Below are 20,640 nucleotides of genomic sequence, written 5' to 3' on the forward strand. Positions count from 1 at the left end.
TTACCCAACGGTCAGTTCACTTTTACCTACTTTTGACTAGTTTGTCTCCTTTTCTCCTACTAATGTTGTCCAAAACGAAGGAGCAAAACCACCCAACAGGGGTAGTAAAGTGTGGGAACTCAACGTTGAGTATAATCATGTTTACCTACTTTTGGGTACAAATAACTTACTTTTGGGTAGAAAGCTAGTGGAAAATTCCATACGAATTGCACACAAGTAAATGAAATCCACTTTTGCCCGCTTTACCTACTTTTGGGTTCCTGCACTATAGTGCCGAGATGAGTGAAAAGAACATTTGGATAGTTGGATATGAGGGGGGGTCTACTGTATCCCTTCCGCTACCTCAATTATATCAATTAAAGTAAAGATAAAGACTGAATCCACTCGCTTGCCGGTTTTCACATGAAGTCGTTCGAAATTTCTAAAAGGAATCAGCAGTGTCAGAAATGACGTTTGTCTTGGGAGCCCAACTAAAACAAAGCCCCCTTAAAGATAACCTGTGCCTGAGACGAAACTCGTGAAGGCAGGTTTTCGTTTTCTCCTGTTTTTGGTTTTTGACGGCAGTTTAATATTTCAAATTAAATCTTTCTATTGAACTTTAAAATTTCCCAACTGCTAATAATTCAAACGAAATGCTCTCACTAACAACTGTACGGGCAAGTGGATATTAAATATTTACACTACAAAAATTATGGATTCAAAAACTGCGTATAGTAAGCGCCCCCCCCCCCCCCCACTTCTCTCTAACTACGCTTATGACATTGAGCAATTGGTTTTCGATAATTCATCTGAACATACAAAATAGATAATATAATATACTCCGAATTTATTTCTGTTTGGAATCTGACTCCCATTGCAATGGTACACTTGCAGCAACCGGTCAGCACTCGTGTTTATTTCAGTTACCTTGGGGACGTAATTTGTGATTAGACCCGGTCCCTTTCAAATTGTATCATTATTTATGTACGGTCCTTATATATGAAATGACGTTTCACATTCATCTAGTGATGGCCAATTTTCATTCGAATAATCGATTAATCGATTAACGAACCGAAAAGTAAAATATCTGTTATCGGTTGTATCATGCCGATATGAGCATTAACTTCTCCAGAGGATCATCACCCATCGTTTCAAACATATGCTGCACTCTCTCATTGGTAGAAAAATGACAGCACAACGATCATCGATTAGTTGTCAATCGAGTAATTAAAAAATGGGACATCTCTGATGTTGGTGTGATTGTTTTGATAGAAAAGAGCGCAAAATTTTATCTCTACCGAGGGGACAGCAAAACCATAAAATTACCTTCCATTAGATTAAAGTAACCGTGAAAGAAGACGCTAAAATAGAATGTTTTTCTTCCGACTGTTTCATCTTAGTATTCTTCTTTGCTTGCAGTCTTGGCAGAAAAGTAATTTTTGGCATATATTTCAAACCATAAGTATTTTAACAGTTATAACATTTTAGATACATTCTAGCAGCGTACTTCTTTTGACAAAGTTGTTAGGCACTTCCTGGACTATATTTGCACATGGTTAGTTGCATGGTGCAAAATGCTAAAAAGTAGGTTTTCCCATACTAATTTCCATGCAAATTTCAAACACAATACGGAAACCCTAATAAAAATTGTATGGTTAATTTGCTTAACGACGTGTTCTGGGTATCATCCAAACCATTTGTGGAATAGTTCAATGATTTGGGTTATCGTTCGTTTATGGTTATTTTTTATTAGGGAAGCCGGGTTACAACCAAGCTTCCTTAAATGATGCACAGTTGTTTGGGACCCGAAATGGAACCATAAAAGGGTTGTTCTCGCTTGGTGAGGTAAAGTTTGCGTTTTTCCATATAACGGTGACCCACTCTATTATGTATACAACGGTAGTAACTAAACGGGAATAGAACTTTTTGACGTTTAATAGGCGCACACTACTGCACCTTCTAAATCGAAGAAGTGCGAGCAAGAGGGAATCAGATTAGCGGGAAAGCAATGAATCTATTCATCCACGCGTGCTAGATATAGAAAGAAGCGTCGAATAAAAATTAATGAGTTTTCAAATTTGGCGACCCGCTATCACCATAGAGGTAATCACTTTGTTCCGGGTTGCTATTTTCTTGAGTATGACCTCATATGACCTCTGAGCAAAAGTCACTTTCGCTATGTTTACGTTTTGAGGGGCTCGTGGATTTTCCTATGTTTTGAGGGTTGCATCGATTAGCTTGGGACCGAAGAGAGTACCAGAGCTGAGCTAAAAAGTTGAGCACATTTCTTCGGGACCTTCTGGTCTTAAGGGCAACCCACATTAGATCTGTTTGCGTTGCGTTGACGTAAATTTGACAGTTAGACAATAGATTTAGCTGTCACTTTGCCGCAACGCGTCCGATCCGGATCTAAAGTGCGTGGGCCTTTAGAGTTACCTCTATGATAATACCGTTGAGTAGAGGCTTTATAATAGTGCACATGAATCACTTTTCTCGACTAGTTACTTCAGGCACAGAGAACAGACGTCCAAGTTTGATCAGAAACTTGTGTAAAGTTAAGTGGAAACGTCGCCGTTACGTAGCACTAGCATCTCCTGATTTCCTCTATAAATTTTCTTCTGCTTGTAGCTGTATCTGCAGCTTTTTTCAGCTACTTCACAGCACGAAGTTGGCTTATAAAGCTGAAAATGGTTAGATGGGATTCGACAGAGACGATGTTATATAAGAGACGCGCGGAGAGAATAAAAGTAAATCTGGTTGCACGACCAACTAATTTCTTTTTCTGCAAAGTTTGGCAACTCACAATTTTGTGTTTACTTCAAGTGACTTTTAATTTGAGACCTTCAGCATTACGGTAAAATGAATACTTTTTTAATCGTATCGGTAGTATCGCTATTCAATGGAAGTATTTGAAGACTCAATTTTTGACAACTCTGGGTGAAACCAAATATACCACATTGGAGGGTATATTCTACAGGTAGCATAAAATTATTCAATTTGCGATTGTTGCTTCCTATCATGTCTGAGTGAAATCTCTCTTTTGAAGTCTTTCACAAATTTTACTATCTTGCAAAATTACACCGGAAACACCTTGAACTTTGTTACAGAGCCTGTGTAGATGTATTTCGTTGTGCTGGAGCAAATATTTTGTGAGAACATAACGAGAATTCAGCTGGTGAATAACAATAATATTCCCTGTCCAATTTCACTTTTCATACGCAAACTTAATTACAATTATTTAAATCTCAACAGTTAACCAACGTCTAGCAGAAAATCTCCTTAATAAAGACAACAAACCTCAACCATTAAATTCAACCCCAATCTCAATACTTCCCACGCTTTTCTTCGTGAAGGGCTCGTGTTTATTTACATTGTTCGATTAGAACCGCGTTTGACGGTTCGATTGGAACTTCTGGCTTCAGTCTTCGCGCGTCTATTATTTAACATCATCTCTGGGATTCGACTTAACCTAATAGGAAGAGGTGACAATTGGCTTCTTCCTCTTTCATTTCTATCTCTATCTTTATCTATCTCTATCTCTATCTTACGCACATGAAATCGGCCAATCAGGAGCTGGTTCACGTTTGACAGAAAAGTGGTTCATTTTCGCTCCCGTATTGTCACCTCTTCTCTTAGGACTTAACCACTTGATTTATTACCATAGACAAACAGACGTAACGCATCATTCTGGAACTTTGTTCACGCATTTAACTATTGATTTCATCATTCATCGCGAACTACTCACCGCAGCGCTAGCATCGGATCACTTTGACGATTAAATATATTCTATTTACCTTGCATGCAATATTGTTTGCGACTTAGCGAGCACGCTTGTTTTCCTCGAGAAGCCCGAGAGATATCGTTACTGCGGTCCTATGTTTTGAGATACTATGTATTAAAGAACACTTATCCAAAGAACTACGTCTGTTTGTCTGTGTTATTTGGTCTTCTAAGATTTATCAACATATAGATAATTCAAACAAGTACTGATAGAAAATTTACACCACATGAATTCAACCAAATGTAGTCATACTAGTTGGAAAGTTGTACTATGTATCATCGGATCATTACTAGGCACGATGTCAAACAACCAACCATCAACAAATGCAATGCATGTCAAAATTATGGAACAACTTAAATCATACCGTCACCGTTATATCTCTTTTGATTACCAATCAGTTTTGAAATGTTCAGGGCTTTTGAATAAACTAGTTTCCCATAGTTTTACATAATTTCACACAATTGGAATAAACTTCTGAGATTGTAATAATGGACATCTTTCACTCAACTTGCTGCTTCTCTTCGTGATGTAGATATACCTATTTACACTAAAAAATTTAGAGTTGGGATTAAATGCTCAACTAATATCAACATGAAGCTCTAGTGCAATAATTTATAAGCTGGATAAAGTTTTGAAGAGGATACATTGATAGTTCCTATACACAGCAAAAAAAATGTAATATTGATCAATGTAATTCAAGCTGATGTATGAAATAATGATGTAATAGCAAAAAGCAGATACAATATTACATCAATGGACATATAAAGGGTGATACGGTCAAAATTTGGTCAAGGGAAAACGCGTGTAAATCGGTGAAATCGTTTATTTAAAAAATCAAATTAAATTTCTTTTTCAAGTTCAATTAGTATAAAATTCAGGAAAAATATTCAGTTAGGCTTCCGCTTTTCCAAATCCGAATTGCCGGGCCTTACGCTTGACCCCTGCCATCAGATTTTGTACAGCCACCTTGTCCACCTTCTTCGCCGCAGAAAGCCAGTTTGCCTTGAACTGCTGCTCGCCCTTAGCAGTTTTTTTGGTCTTCTTTAGGTTCCGCTTGACAATAGCCCAGTATTTCTCAATTGGCCGGAGCTCTGGCGTGTTGGGAGGGTTCTTGTCCTTGGGAACCACCTGCACGTTGTTGGCGGCGTACCACTCCATGGCCTTTTTACCGTAATGGCAAGATGCCAAATCCGGCCAAAACAGTACGGAACAACCGTGTTTCTTCAGGAAAGGCAGCAGACGTTTATTCAAACACTCTTTCACGTAAATTTCTTGGTTGACAGTCCCAGAAGCTATGAAAATGCTGCTTTTCAAGCCACAGGTACAGATGGCTTGCCAAACCAGATATTTCTTTACGAACTTTGACAGTTTCATGTGCTTGAAAACATCTGCTACCTTTCCCCTTCCTTTTGCCGTATAAAACTCCTGTCCCGGAAGCTGCTTGTAGTCGGCTTTGACGTAGGTTTCGTCGTCCATTACCACGCAGTCAAACTTCGTCAGCATCGTCGTGTACAGCCTCCGGGATCGCGCTTTGGCCGTCGTATTTTGTTTATCATCGCGATTTGGAGTCACTACCTTCTTGTAAGTCGATAGTCCGGCTCGTTTTTTGGCTCGATGCACGGTTGTAGACGATACACCCAGCTTATTTGCGGCATCTCGGAGAGAGAGGTTAGGGTTTCGCTTGAAACTACCGGCAACTCTCTTTGTCGTCTCAGCGGCTTCCGGTTTTCGATTTCCCCCCGATCCAGACTTCCTGGCTGTCGACAAACGTTCCCCAAACACTTTAATTACATTTGTAACGGTTGATTTGGTAACTTTTAGCGATTTTGCCAACTTTGCGTGCGAGTAGCTCGGATTTTCGCGATGCGCGAGCAAAATTTTGATACGCTGCTCTTCTTGCTTGGACGGCATTTTGACAACTGAAGAGTGAATTCCAAAATCAAAATAGGAGCAACATTCTACACACACACACCTTCAAAATGAGGGGTGTTCAGGTTTTTTAAATGCAAAATTGAAAGAAATACGTCAAGTTGATATTGACCAAATTTTGACCGTATCACCCTTTACTGTCTGCGGCTGTGGAATAGTTCTAGTGACGTTCTCTAGCTAATAAATTATCGCACTAAAGTTTCATGTTGATATTAGTATATCATTTCTTCCCAACTCTGAAAATCGTAAACTTCACGTATGAAGTAACAAAAAAATTAATTGAAATAGTATGTCATACTTTTTTGCTTTAAGATTATATTATATTCGACAAATATAAAAGTCTGAATGACACAACAATTTCAATTGACTTTCAGTGAGCCAAATACAACAATGTTGTAAAACACTTCTTGTGATATTTTGTGGTTATATTCATCAGTGTTTTAATCATCTATGGGTAACCTTTTGTGTAAGCATATAAACATCATGAAGACAAGCAACTTCTTCAGTGAGGGACATCCCTTTACGTGTTACATATTATTACGTGTAATTCTGATGACCGATGACATTTTAGTTGCTTCATTAGTCCTAGAAATTTCATAACGATTGGTTGACAAACAACAGAGATCCAATATTTTTAATAACCATAAGATTTAAGGTGGCTCTATTGTCATGACACGCACTGTAGCATGACAAGGCAACTAAAAGACTTGAATAAGAAAAAAAATCCGTTTAGGACCAAATCAATCAAATAATATTTTGAAAAAAAAATAAACTTACCAACCCTTAAGCAACTGCAAAGCATACTTTGTTCAACCGTCCCCACAGCATAAGGTACTTACAGCCCCCCAACAGACATTGAAAGGTCCACTGCAAAGGGAGAGAAACAGTCTAATTAAACAGTAAACTACACTAAACAATAACTGGAAACAGCGTAGGATATAGGTTGAAAAGAAGAATGTATTTACATACTTTTAGAAAACACAAAAAGAAAAACTGTAAACTCGTATAGAACATCGTTTAGCTAGTGAGATATGAAGATGAACCAAAACGTGCACTATTTATATCGCACGTGGCAAGTCAACACGCGGTAGATTAAAAAACAACTAGGAACAACTTACTAACACAACCAAAGAATACCCAGATGCTTGTGAACCGCTTCCGGGAAAATGACAACAAAAGAAATAATGATATTAAACTGTACATACTCGAAGCCGGAAGCGGAAGTCGGAACTGTCACTAAATTTAGATGAATCAAGAGCCTGTTCGAGCATTTGAAATGAAAAACAAAATACAAAAGATAACTAAGTGTATCAAAAGCAACTCAAAATCTATCAATGTAGCTACTGAAATGGTCTCGGAAAAAGGGTGAGATCACGAAGAAATCTTTTTTTTTCAACCTACACCGATTTCCGAAGATCATCAAATTTTTCTCATTTTATATTGCCTTTTCAATAACTGTGATGTTTAAACAAGACAAAAGAAAACAACCAGCAAAAGCAAAAATGTTATAAACTAAAAACAAACCGTAATCTAAGAAATAAAGAAATACTCAATGGTGGAAGTGGTATAGAATCCAACGATTGTAAATGTACTGGTGGAGTAGTAGTTAGTTGTGAACATGTAAACAGGCGCAAAAGCCGTTTGCGAATAAGAAAAATACACACGAGGACAATTACGTACATTTTAAAATGCAAGGCATTTCTTAGGAGGCCCATAAACGGAAACATATTTCAGGAACCGATCAAACGTCAGCGAAATGGAAACGCCCTTAAACGCAGTGAACCAATGAAATGCTTGTGGATCTCCCGATGAGGAAACTGTTATGAAAGACACGTGTATAACAAATAAACAAATGTTGCATGCAGAGGACTAACACAAAATTGGGGAAACCAATCAACTGAAATAAAACCTCGATAAACGCTGTCTAAAACATAATTGAGAGTATGTTGGCCTTTAGATCACTCGATGACAAGCCGTATGCGATTTTGAAAGTATATTTCCATTTGCATTGTCAATTTTCAGAAGTGAACTTTTATTTGCGAGAAATCGGTGGCTGAAGTCATTGTTTACAAAAGCAGTTTCGTCCTACTGAAATGTTGGCACTGAATTGTTTTGTTTTACGATTTTCCACAGATCTGCACTGATTTGTACCTCAACTCTTTAGTAGCACGCTTGTCACAAATCTGTTGTGGCAACTTCTATACAATCTATATCAGTCATAAATAAGTTGCTGCAACTTATTGTGACGGAAATGTGCTACTCGGGCTATAGGCCAATTTAATGCGCCACCAACGTAGAGTGCGCCAGGCGAGTTCGAGAGAAAACGTAAACCAAACCGTTTGTTTACATCAGAATAAAGATTTTACACGCGCAAATTAAAAAAAAAATGCAATTGGACATTTTTCCAATTTCCATCGGTAATTCAGTGCCAACATTTCAAAGGGGAGTAATTGCATTTGTAAACAATGGCTTTAGCCGTCGATTTCTCGCGAATAAAAGCTCACCCATGAAAAATAATGACACCAATAGGCCTTTTTAATAGAAACTAAACGATCGATTCAACCTCTAGTGGTGAATAGGAGAACGTCAAAAAGAGTGTTGTGAGCATAAATTTTTGCCTTGAGACATAGGAAGCGGAACACTTTTTTTACTTTTCCTGATCAATTGATTCATCTGAGATGCTGCAAAACTTAATCTACAGTTGAAAAATTTAATTCTGTAACTTTTTTGAAAAGATCCTGCTGGTGCTCAGGAATATTTTTGTTGAAAAAAATGGAAAATTAGAAAAGTGCCTTAGTGGTTATGATCTTCCGGATTTCTTGTGTGTGAATAGTTAAGGTGCAAATCAGTTCAGATTTGTGGAAAATCGTACAATAAGACAATTACCGATGGAAATTGGCAAGATTTTGAATGAAAAATGCTGTTATTTGCGTTGGGGAAAATACTTATTCTGATGTAAACAAACGGTTTGGTTGACGTTTCTTCTCGAACTCGCGTGGCGCATTAGGCGTATAGGTAGAAGAATGTTTCCTCTACCATCTATAGCATTGTTATTTTGAAGGGGTGATCTTTAAGATGCGAGAGATCGACAGCTAAAGCCATTGTTTACAAAAACAATTACGCCCCTTTGAAATGTTGGTACTGAATGGTCTTATTTACCGATTTTCAAGAGATCTGTACTGATTTGCATCCAAACTAGTCACCCACAAGAAATCCAGAAGATCATAACCACTAAGGCACTATTATAATTTTCCATTTTTCCCAACAAAAATACTCCTGAAAACCAGCAGGATCCTTGAAAAAACGATACAGAATTAATTTTTACAACTGTAGATTAAGTTTTGGAGCATCTCAGATGAATCAATTCATCAGGAAAAGTGAAAAAGTGTTCCGCTATACGTCTGTTTAATAGAAACTTAGCGATCGATTCAACCTCTGGTGATCAATAGGAGAACGTCGAATAGAATGTTGTGAGCAGAATTTGTTGCCGTGAGACATAGGAAGTGAAACACTTTTTTACTTTCCCTCATAAATAGATTCATCCGAGATGCTCCAAATCTTGATCTACAGTCGAAAAATTTAATTCTGTATCATTTTTGCAAGCATCCTGCTGCCCGGAAAAAAATAACCATACAATTACCATAAAATAAAATACAATTACATCCACATCTATTGTCAACAATCGATCTTATTGTGCGTATATTGTACAAGAAATTTTAACATATTGTTATTACATTAGATGTACAATACGTCCCAAATAGTATGAATTTTCAACAATAGAAAAACAATAAAATGAATGGTAAATGGCTCAAGTTTCTTCGGAAAAAAGCGATTTTTTGTACGGTTAAGATACATAACAACCCCCTTGTTCTATTGTAGATGTCTCCATTTACCATAGATTATATTGTGCAAACAATAAATTCTATGGTTATTTTATAGTTGTGGACGATACAATTTATTTTAAGTACTATAAGTTCTATTGTATGGTTACAATACATTTCATTGTACCTATACCGTTCTTTTTTTTACGGGTGGTGTTCAGGAATATTTTTGTTGAGAAAAATGGAAAATTAGAATACACGGCCAATCATACCAACTCAGCGACTGAGATTAATTGACTCAGAGAATTTTCTTTCCATACGAAATTTACTCAGATTTAGAATAAACCACAAACGAAGTGACAGACGGAGCGGCTTGCAATTTGATTTGACGCACTTACATTTTAAATTTTCGAGTGTACCTCACGGCAACACTACCTACTCATATGTACTAGCTTAAAGTACTTCATGCCACTGGGGTACCGCCTGTTATCTCTTTTTCTCTTAAGAAATTTGAAAGGAGAGCCTGTTGTCAAACAGCATATCATTATGTCGTCTTCTTTGTTATCTGCACTTCTTTTGTATAATGAAAGACTATAGATCAAAATGATTGGGGGTAAACACATCGAGTTAACATTTGCTTACATGTAAACGATGTTGAGCTGCCAATGACCGACAGTTTTTGCTGAAAATATGTTATGTTTGAAAATACTATGTAGCAATTTTTGGCAGCAGTCATAAAAAAAAATCAAAACAAAGTGCTCCACCATCGCGAACCGTCTGCCAGTTACAATTTTTACAACGGAGTCCGTTTGCCGATTTTTTTTCAATTTCGGTGATTATTTCTACGTGCTTTGAAAGGTAAGCAATAAGATTGGAGTAATCAAAGTTAAATTAAACATTAGATCAGTTTTCTCCCACATATTTTCAGCTTCTCATGAAGGCAACTGCAGAAAGAGACTGGATGTTTCGGCTCAGCATCAGCATCGCTAAATCGACGCATAATAATACCCTCGATGGACGAATATTGCATGCTTCCTTCAATGAGTTTTCCCCGGAACTGCACAGCAAAAATAGCTATTTTTTTTTTCATGAAAAACAAAAGGAACAGTCTGCTGAAATTGATCAACGCCGATGCTGAAGTTTGGATCAGTACCACGACAAAGGGTAAGTTTCTTATCTACTGAATGTACGTACGGCTGGAAGATTCTGGCAACTGTTTCCTGGTGCCATACCTTGACGTATGAAAGTTTTCGCAATGGTACAGGAGCTGACAGTTGCGCGAATGGCAATGAAAACTATTTTTCGTTCGCTGGGGAAGAAGCAACTGATGATGATGTTAATTTTTTACATTTTTTTGTAGATGGATTAGATAAATCCGCTGCAGTATGAGAGCGTATGAGCGCAAGTTTTAATATCTCTGCACGGTGTTGGTCACAAGGAAGGCGCGTACGATGAGCACAGTCCGAGAGAACAGGCCATTTGCAGAATCGATGCTTGCTGAGGCGGGTGCTGACACCAACTATCATCGATACCACGCTCAGTGCTTATAGAGGATTACGTCATCTATCATCAAAGTTGGAATCGCATGAATGTTTGTTACTGATTTGTATTTGTTGAATATTTTACTGCATCTATTAAAGTGGCTTTCATTTTGGTAAAATTGTAAGTAAAAAATAGCAACATTGAAAAACAAAACACAAAATACTATGCCATAGTGAAACATCACAGAACATAGTAAAAACCACAATTATTCCATAGTAGAATCTAGGGAAAAAGTCATCGTAAAATAGCATGTACGGTTAAAAATACTACGTAATGCGTTTTTTTAGTGCATAGTATTTTTGAATGCACTTGTGCTCGTAGCGAATTCACAATGTAGTCTGGAAAAACATATAGGTGCATTGCGTTTACTTTAAACCCCCAATATGGTAGATTATACTTTCCGTGCAATCATCTGAGACCGAGAAGACATGGGACTGGGAGAGCAACAGTTATTCAGCAACAGAAGCCAAAATTTACATCCAAAATCAAAGAGGTTCCGCAAGTGGTGCTACAATTGATGTTTCTCAACAGCGAACTTTGGCCCTTATTACCGATGTCACTTCACGGTGTAGTGACAACTTATCACTCACGGTTAAGTGATTCCCATTTGATTTACACGGCAATCACTTCACCGTGAGTGACAACTGGTCCCTTCACTTCGTTTTCACCGTGAAGTGACACCCGTAATAAGGGCCTTTATGTTTTGTCGGCTTTTCCTCGAGTAGATAGTTCTTGGCACTGGGTCAAAATTACTACCCCAGTTTTTGCGGTTTACGCCCTTTTATCCCCGAAAGAGTTCCTGCGGAGAGCTTGATGATAATAATTATTAATTGTGAAAGGGAGCTTCCTCCGTTTTGTTGTTTTTATGTTGCAGTTGAAAGTTAGCGGTGTATTTATTTTGGCTTGATGACCATCAACGTATCGCAGTGTCGTAATCTACCAGTAGCAAGCTACGAACACCTCCCAATCCATGTCGATAGGTCAATGCTAATGTTCCACCCAAGCCACATACGCACCCAAGCCGAGCATCGTCATCAATAGGGGCAAAAGACCACTCCTACAAATAAAGTTAATGTTCCGTTCCAACTACACTGCGGCAACCGCAACCGACATGGAAAGACGTGTCCCTTTAATGACCGTGTTGCCGAAGTAATTAATACCAAAATCGTTATCGAAGATGAAGGAAAGAACCGACCTCGTCCTCCTCTACATAGTTGTTTGTTAGACGATTAAAATTAACTTAACCATAATGCTTTTGAACTATCGAACTCAAGGATCCGGGAACCAGGAACTAGAGATGAACTAGCCTAAGGCTAAAAATCTCTTTAATAAAGATTAAAAAAAAAGGAAACCAGGAATGAACCGCAAACATTCCAAACGAGCGATACATCGAAACAGGAAGCTACCGATTCCGTGTCGATACCGGTCGGTCGTTAGAGCCTAAAGCTAGCCCATTAGTTTCTGTCGCACGGCTCGTTCTCTCCCAGAGCGGGAAGGACCACGATGACGGGAAGAAACCTGATTTGGACCGACAATTGGCACCCATGTTCGCCATTACCACTCTGATGTTGCCGATGTTGCTGCTGCCGGTTATGATGCAAGAAAATCAAGCTGAACATTGCATTAGGTCCTAAGTAACATTGATCGACTCTCTTCGTAGACTTTCTCTTTCGTTAATAACTTGAGCGCATAACTGTTTTTTGTTGAATTTGTCGTATTAGATACTAGATAAAAACTTCTTTTATAGATCTGTGAGCAGAAAAAACCTGGGAATGTCTTTAATTAGCCGTGAGCATACAAAGAAAAAGTCGACGAAGAGAATCTGTCAATGTTACTTAGGACCTAATGCAATGTTTAGCAATCACTGATTCAATTACACAAGCCCACTTCATCTGGCCCGTTTCAAATGGATGTTGTGGGAATGGGGGTTGAATGCGAGAGGCTCCCAAACATACAAACTATGCTCTTTCATTATCACGACGTTCTTATGCATAATCCAGTGTGACGTAACGTTGGATCATGCGTAGGAACACCGTGAGAACGAAAGAGTCGACTATATTCCTTCTGCCGTACCTATAGCAATGCACACGGTTCCCGCGCTGACTGTTTCTTACTTTTTCACTCTAATCAAAATTTCCTCCGATGAGTGAGAAAACAGCACCCCGTCAACGCGAGTTGCCAGATCATTGCACACAAAACCAACTTGAATTAATTCAAATCAAAAATACTAGCGAACCTGGCGGTGAGCGGCGGAAAGTGGTCTAAAATTCTATTACAGAGAACCACATTATTTTAATTAATTTCTTCGGAGAAAGTCGTCTGTAACTTCGTTTGTGGAATAAACTGCAGATACTCATAGTTAAGCTTGTGAGTAACTGCAGTTTATTCCAAATCTGAGTAAATTTCGTATGGAAAGAAAATTCTCTGAGTCAATTAATCTCAGTCGCTGAGTTGGTATAATTGGCCGTGTAGTGCCTTAGTGGTTATGATCTTCCGGATTTCTAGTGTGTGAATAGGCCTTTTTAATGGGAACTAAACGAACGATTCAACCTCTGGTGGTGAATAGGAGAACGTCAAAAAGAGTGTTGTGAGCAGAAATTTTTGCCTGAGACATAGGAAGCGGAACACTTTTTCACTTTTCCTAATAAATTGATTCATATGAGATGCTTGAAAAGTTAATCTACAGTTGAAAAATTTAATTCTGTAACGTTTTTGCAAAGATCCTGATGGTGTTCAGGATTATTTTTGTTGAGAAAAATGGAAAATTAGAAAAGTTCATAAGTGGTTATGATCTTCCGGATTTCTTGTGTGTGAATAGTTAAGGTACAAATCAGTTCAGATCTGTGGAAAATCGTACAATAAGACAATTACCGATAGAAATTGGCAAGATGTTGAATAAAAATGCTTCAATTTGCGTTGTAAAAAATAGTTATTCTGATGTAAACAAACGGTTTGGTTGACTCGCGTGGCGCACTCTACGTTGGTGGTGCATTAAAAAGGCGTATAGTTGAAGTACAAATCAGTTCAGATCGGTGTAAAATCGTTAAGTAAGACAATAGGCTGTTTCTATGCTCCACCAATGTAGAGTGCGCTAGGCGATTATGAGAGGAAACGTCAACCAAACCGTTTGTTTACATCAAAATTACATATTTTTACATCTCAAATTACATCGATTCTCTTCGTCAACTTTCTCTTTCGTTAATAACTTGAGCATATAACCGTTTCTTGTTGTGTTTGTCGTATTAGATGCTAGACAAAACCTTCTTTTATCGATCTGTGTGCTGAAAATACCTGGCTTGGCTCAGATTTTGACAGTTCATTTGGCTCAAAACATTCTCTCCGCCCAGCTCTCCCTCTGGGTATTTCTAGTTTCAAGCACCTGCGATGGATAATTTAATCAGAAAAGGTAAAAACATTTTCTTCTTCCTATGCTTTACGGCGAAAATTTCAGCTCTCACCACTCTTTTGGTGGTTCTCCTATTAACCACGAGAAGCTGAAACGATCGCCTACTTTCTACTGGATTCGCCTATTACCGATGGAACTTGCCGAGATGTGCAATGAAAAATGCTTTAATTTGGGTTGTGATAGATTTTGATGTAAACAAATGGTTTGATTGACGTTTCCTCTCGAACTCGCCTGGTGCCCTCTAATTGGCAAATCAAAGTTGGCACTCGTGGAGAATAGAAGAACTATGAGAGTGATGATGGTTTCAAAATTTTCCCCGGGGAGGTATACGAGTGCAATCTTAAAATGCTTTTATTTTGCAAATGGAGCATTTTATTTAAATCTGGTTTCTGCTACAGTGGTAGAAAAGCAGAAATCTATGTCTACACCTAAAAATCTGAAAAGAAATTATTTTTTCTATATTATATGTCTATTGAGTAGTCCTTAAGTTTTCTACTAACGCAGCATTAACCAGATTTAAATAAAATGCTCCATCCATTCCATCATCACTCTCATAGTTCTTCTATTCTCCACGAGTGCCAACTTTGATTTGTCAATTGGTGGTGCATTAAAAAAGTCTATAGGCGAATCTTAGAAATTAAACGATATTGGCAAATCAAAGTTGGCACTCGTGGATAATAGACGAACTATGAAAGTGATGATGGTTTCAAATTTTTTCACGGAGAGGTATACGAGTGCAATCTTAAAATGCTTTTTTTTTTGTAAATGGAGCATTTTATTTAAATCTGGTTACTGCTACAGTGGTAGAAATGCTGAAATCTATGTATACACCTAAAAATCTGAAAATAAATTATTTTTTCTATATTATATATCTATTGGCAAATCAAAGTTGGCACTCGTGGAGAATAGATGAACTATGAAAGTGATGATGGTTTCAATATTTTACACGGTGAGGTATACGAGTTCAATCTTAAAATGCCTTTATTTTGCAAATGGAGCATTTTATTTAAATCTGGTTAGTGCTACGTTAGTAGAAAACTTAAGGACTACACAATAGATATATAATATAGAAAAAATAATTTCTTTTCAGATTTTTAGGTGTATGCATAGATTTCAGCTTTTCTACAACTGTAGCAACAACCAGATTTAAATTCAATGCTCCATTTGCAAAATAAAAGCATTTTAAGATTGCACTCGTATACCTGTCCGTGGAAAATTTTGAAACCATCATCACTTTCATAGTTCGTCTATTCTCCACGAGTGGCAACTTTGATTTGCCAATTGTGTAGTCCTTAAGTTTTCTACTAACGTAGCATCAACCAGATTTAAATAAACTGCTCCATTTGCAAATTATTAGCATTTTAAAATTGAACTCGTATACCTCACCGTGTAAAATTTTGAAACCATCATCACTTTCATAGTTCTTCTATTCTCCACAAGTACCAACTTTGATTTGCCAATACCTTTTCTGATTAATTTATCCATCGCAGGTGCTTGAAACTAGAAATACTCAGAGGGAGAGATGGGCGGAGAGAATGTTTTGAGCCAAATAAACTGTCAAAATCTGAGCCAAGCCAGGTAGAAGTTTTTGTCTAGCATCTAATACGACAAACACAACAAGAAACGGTTATATGCTCAAGTTAATAACAAAAGAGGAAGTTGATGAAGAGAATCGATCAATGTTGCTTAGGACCTAATGCAATGTTCAGCTTGAAAACAATCACACCAAAATCAGAGATGGCCCATTTTTTTTTAGCAACTAATCGATTATTTTTTGTTCGCTGTGCTGTCATTTTTCCACCAATGAGAGTGCAGCACATGTTTGAAAAGATCGGTGATAATCCTCTGGAGAAGTTAATGTGAGAAATGGCGCCAGTGGTGTAGTGGTAAGCGTGATAACCTCTCACCCCAGCAGGCCTGGGTTCAATCCCAGTCGGCGCCGCCGGGATGTTCTGAGGCATAACATCTCTGATCACGCCTTCCTTCAGATGGGAAGTAAAGCCGTTGGTCCCCGGTTCATGAGTTGATGGGTCGATAGGTAGGGTCCAGGTGTGGGAGCTGCCTTCCTGGCACGTCGGTAGCATTGGTGCTCAGGACGAAAAACAAGATCGACGAAAAAAAAAGAAAAAAAAAGAATGCGAGAGTTAATGCTTATTGGCGTTGACGGCACCGTCGAAAAATTTGCTCTTTCAGAAAATTTAGACAGTTTCTTAAGGGAATTTTCGGTGGAGTGAAAGGATAGTACAAAGTCCACCATATTTCACGCACAGTCTGACGTTTGCTTATGGATTTTCTCATAGGAGTAAAGAGCTACAGAGTCGCCGTCAACGCCAATATCGGCATGATACAACCACAACCGATTACAAATATTTTACACGACGAATGAGAACGACCCGCCCGCATAATAATGAACCATACAAGGAGGATTTCTCGTATTATTCTGAACAATTAACAACAATAAACGTACGATTTCTGCGATCGTACAAAAAACCATGAACTTACATTGTCATAAATCGTTTTGATTATTCCATATATGGTAATTGGTAAAACTACCATACGCTGAAAGGGCGGTTAAGTATAATTACTATACAAAAACGATGAATTACCCGAACAAATTTTCAGCGATATTACATCCCAGATGGTTTATCTGTAGTTCATATTTAGCTTGAAAAACGGTATGGTTTATCGTTTACTAATAATTTAACGTCCAAACGGAACTGGTCGCCATACTGTATTGCTTATCGTTATTGAATTTTAACATGACGACTGTGTTTTCAAATTTTTTCTTCGAAAATAAAGCACATGATATATAGTTTTAAACCGTTTTATTGATTAATATTGCATGCACTTATCGGTAGCCGGATGAATTTAGTTACTTATTTACTTACAAAAGTATCCGGCAGGCTTGCCTATAGTTTACGGCTCCAAGAGGATATCGTTCAGTAAAAGCCGTAAATAAAAAAACAAGCTCCTCTTTGTGGCTGGCTTCAGCTCGGGCTTCAGGGCCACATAGTTCAAATCGATCTTCTTCACGTCTGACCACATTCTACCTGAATCAAACCGATCTTATCGAGCACTATTTTCAGCTGCAGCAACGGCCGTATGATCAGCGCAAGATCGTTCTGAACGACCCCCAACTGATCCAAATCCAACTAAGTGTGCCGAAAGCGTAGCCAGCGCTTGACTGGTCCAAACGATCTGTTGCGCCAGAAGGAGGCAGGTTTTGGCAGTTTTTTGGTTCCCCATAAAGCAGTAAATTCCTGGGATGGAGTGAAGTAATTCGGACAAGGAGCCAAGACGGCGGTCGACCACCTTGCAGATGAGCTTCCGTGGATCATCGTTTCTGCAAAGACTGCAACAAATAAAAATAAATTAGATTATAGTGAAATGCATCCGAATAACACACTCAATAACATACCCGATAAGTACTTGCAAGTTAACATTATTCCTGCATCCTTTAAATGCTGTCCGGGAAGAAGTTCTAAAATCAAAAGAAAGACAATTAAATAGCTATTTAAATTTATTTTTCTACAAAACAGAATCCTCCTGCGCATATTTTTATTAACTCAATATGGCGGTGTTCAACGAAAAGTAAAAACGGATCAGGACATCAAGACACCAATACTAATACTCGCCGCTCAATAACATTTGATCGGATGATAACAGATAACATGCAAGTTAAAAAATTGGCGGAGTATTTGTGTCATCTTGTTGTATGGAGACTAAATGCCTTTGCTTGGAATACACACCATATAGTTACTTTTTGCTGGATCATGCAGTTGGAGTTTTCCATCATTTATTGAGACAGAATTGTTGGATATTGATAATAGAGAACTATTCTGCAACGATTTGACGTACATTAATTGTATGTTATATCATAAATATATAATTGCTGATCGTACACTTAAAGCAACTTAAAGAGTGAGTCACAAATATTACTTTGATTGAAGGATGAGACAAATCATCACGATGCTGTATAAGGTGATCTTAGAATAAGTAGGTTACTGCTAATAGTTTTTGATTATGCGGGGACCCAAATTTGAGCTTAGTTCACTCATAATCGCCAAAAGTGCAGGAACTCAGCGATTAGTAAATTTGTCTCATGGTTTCCTGTGGAAAACCAAAAAACTCTGCTGGAAAATGAGGAAATTGACGAAAATTTTATTCAGTCTCGGAGTGGTACCAATAGACTGAGTGAATCCAATCTTTACTTTTCTCAAATTCGGTAATTTTTCAATGGGAAATCCTGGAAAAAACCTTGGGAAACATGAGACAAATTTTACTCATCGCTGAGCTCCTGCACTTTTGGCGATTATGAGTGAACTAAACTCAAATAAGGGTCGTTCTCATTCGCCGTGTACTTTTCGGTTCGTTAATCGATTATTCGAATGAAAATCGGCCATCACTACGTGAAATCGACAGTGAGCATTCATAAGGGCGAATACGTGATGATCGATTCTCTTCATCGATTTTCTCTTTGCATTGCTACAGCTAAGCGAAACAATTTTCTAGAATTTGTTCAATGCAGAGTAGTAACAGGTTGTATTGGCTATCAAAAGCAACAGTAAACGCACCGAGAAACGTTAAATCTAGCGAGTTATTGGCAAATCAAAGTTGGCGCTCGTGGAGAATAGAAGAACTATAAAAGTGATGATGGTTTCAAAATTTTCCACGGGGAAGTATACGAGTGCAATCTTAAAATGCTTTTATTTTGCAAATGGAACATTTTATTTAAATCTGGTTGCTGCTACAGTGGTAGAAATGCTCAAATCTATGTGTACACCTAAAAATCTGAAAAGAAATGATTTTTTTCTATATTATTTGTTTATTGAGTAGTCCTTAAGTTTTCTACTAACATAGCACCAACCAGATTTAAATAAAATGCTTCATTTGCAAAATAAAAGCATTTTAAGATTGCATTCGTATACTTCCCCGTGGAAAATTTTGAAACCATCATCACTTTTATAGTTCTTCTATTCTCCACGAGTACCAACTTTGATTTGCCAATTAACAAAAGAGAAAATCGACGAAGAGAATCGATCATCGCGTATAGGCCCTTATGCATGCTCACTGTCGAAATGTCATTTCAAATATAAAGACCGTACATAAATAATGATACAATTTGAAAGGGACCGGGCTAATCACAAATTGCGTCCCCACGCTAACTGAAATAAACACGAGTATTCACCGGTTGATATGTTCTTCCGGATTTTCATTGTGTGATTATTTCAGCTGTAAATCAGTTCAGATCTGTAGATAATTGAAAAATTAAAAACCACTTACGATGGAAATTTGCAATTGGGTTCTTTAATTTTGGAAATTATGTCAGTTTTTATATATCAGGCATAACATTTGATAACGGCACAAAAGCATTTATAAACAAACTTTCTAAGGCCCTTTACACGCGAACCAAAGTACGCCCACGCAAACCAATATTACTTTCAGAAAGGTTATAGTTGCCCCTATTTGATGATGTTGTGGGTTTGCGTGAGGTTTCTTCGGTTCGCGTTTAAAGGGCCTTAAAAAGTTTGTTTACAAAAGCTTTTGTGCCGTTATCAAATGTTATGCCTGATATCATCTGAAAGAGCTTCGTTTTCTGAGCACAGCGATATTTTTTTCGAACCCACACACTTTCATCTCGATTTTCAAATCAAGATTTAAAGCAAAATAATAACTTCACTGTTTGACACTAAACTGACAAACTGACAGCTCGCTCCCATATAAAGTGACACCGAGGGGCGCTAATAAGGTGATTTTTGCAAATGTAACTGCACATATTTAAAATAGTTCCAGTGTACCAAAATTAATGAAATTTAGGGTTTGGGTTCCATTTTTAATGCAGATTACGAATATGCATTTACCTCAATACCCTTAAAGAACCCAATTTGTACAATAAAATGTACATTATTTTGAGTTTTGAAAATCGTCATTATGATGTAAACAAATGGATTGGATGACATTTCCTCTAATCGGCTAGCGCACTCAAAATTAATGGTGCATGAAAAGAGCCTATGGCCAACAGATACTCATTAAATTAGTAAAAAGTTTACCCATTAACAAGTTAACCAACTTTTCATTACATTGGCTAAAATTTTACTCATAAATGGTTTCTTTAAAGTTAGCGTAAACCATCTACCGAGAACGGCCCCTCGTTTTATAGTGTATTTTTATACTGCAGCGGC

The sequence above is a fragment of the Ochlerotatus camptorhynchus genome, unplaced genomic scaffold (assembly GCF_037179485.1).
Source record: "Ochlerotatus camptorhynchus isolate MF236.1 unplaced genomic scaffold, CSIRO-AGI_Acam_v1.1 ptg000113l, whole genome shotgun sequence".
In the NCBI taxonomy this organism is placed as follows: Eukaryota; Metazoa; Arthropoda; class Insecta; order Diptera; family Culicidae; genus Ochlerotatus; species Ochlerotatus camptorhynchus.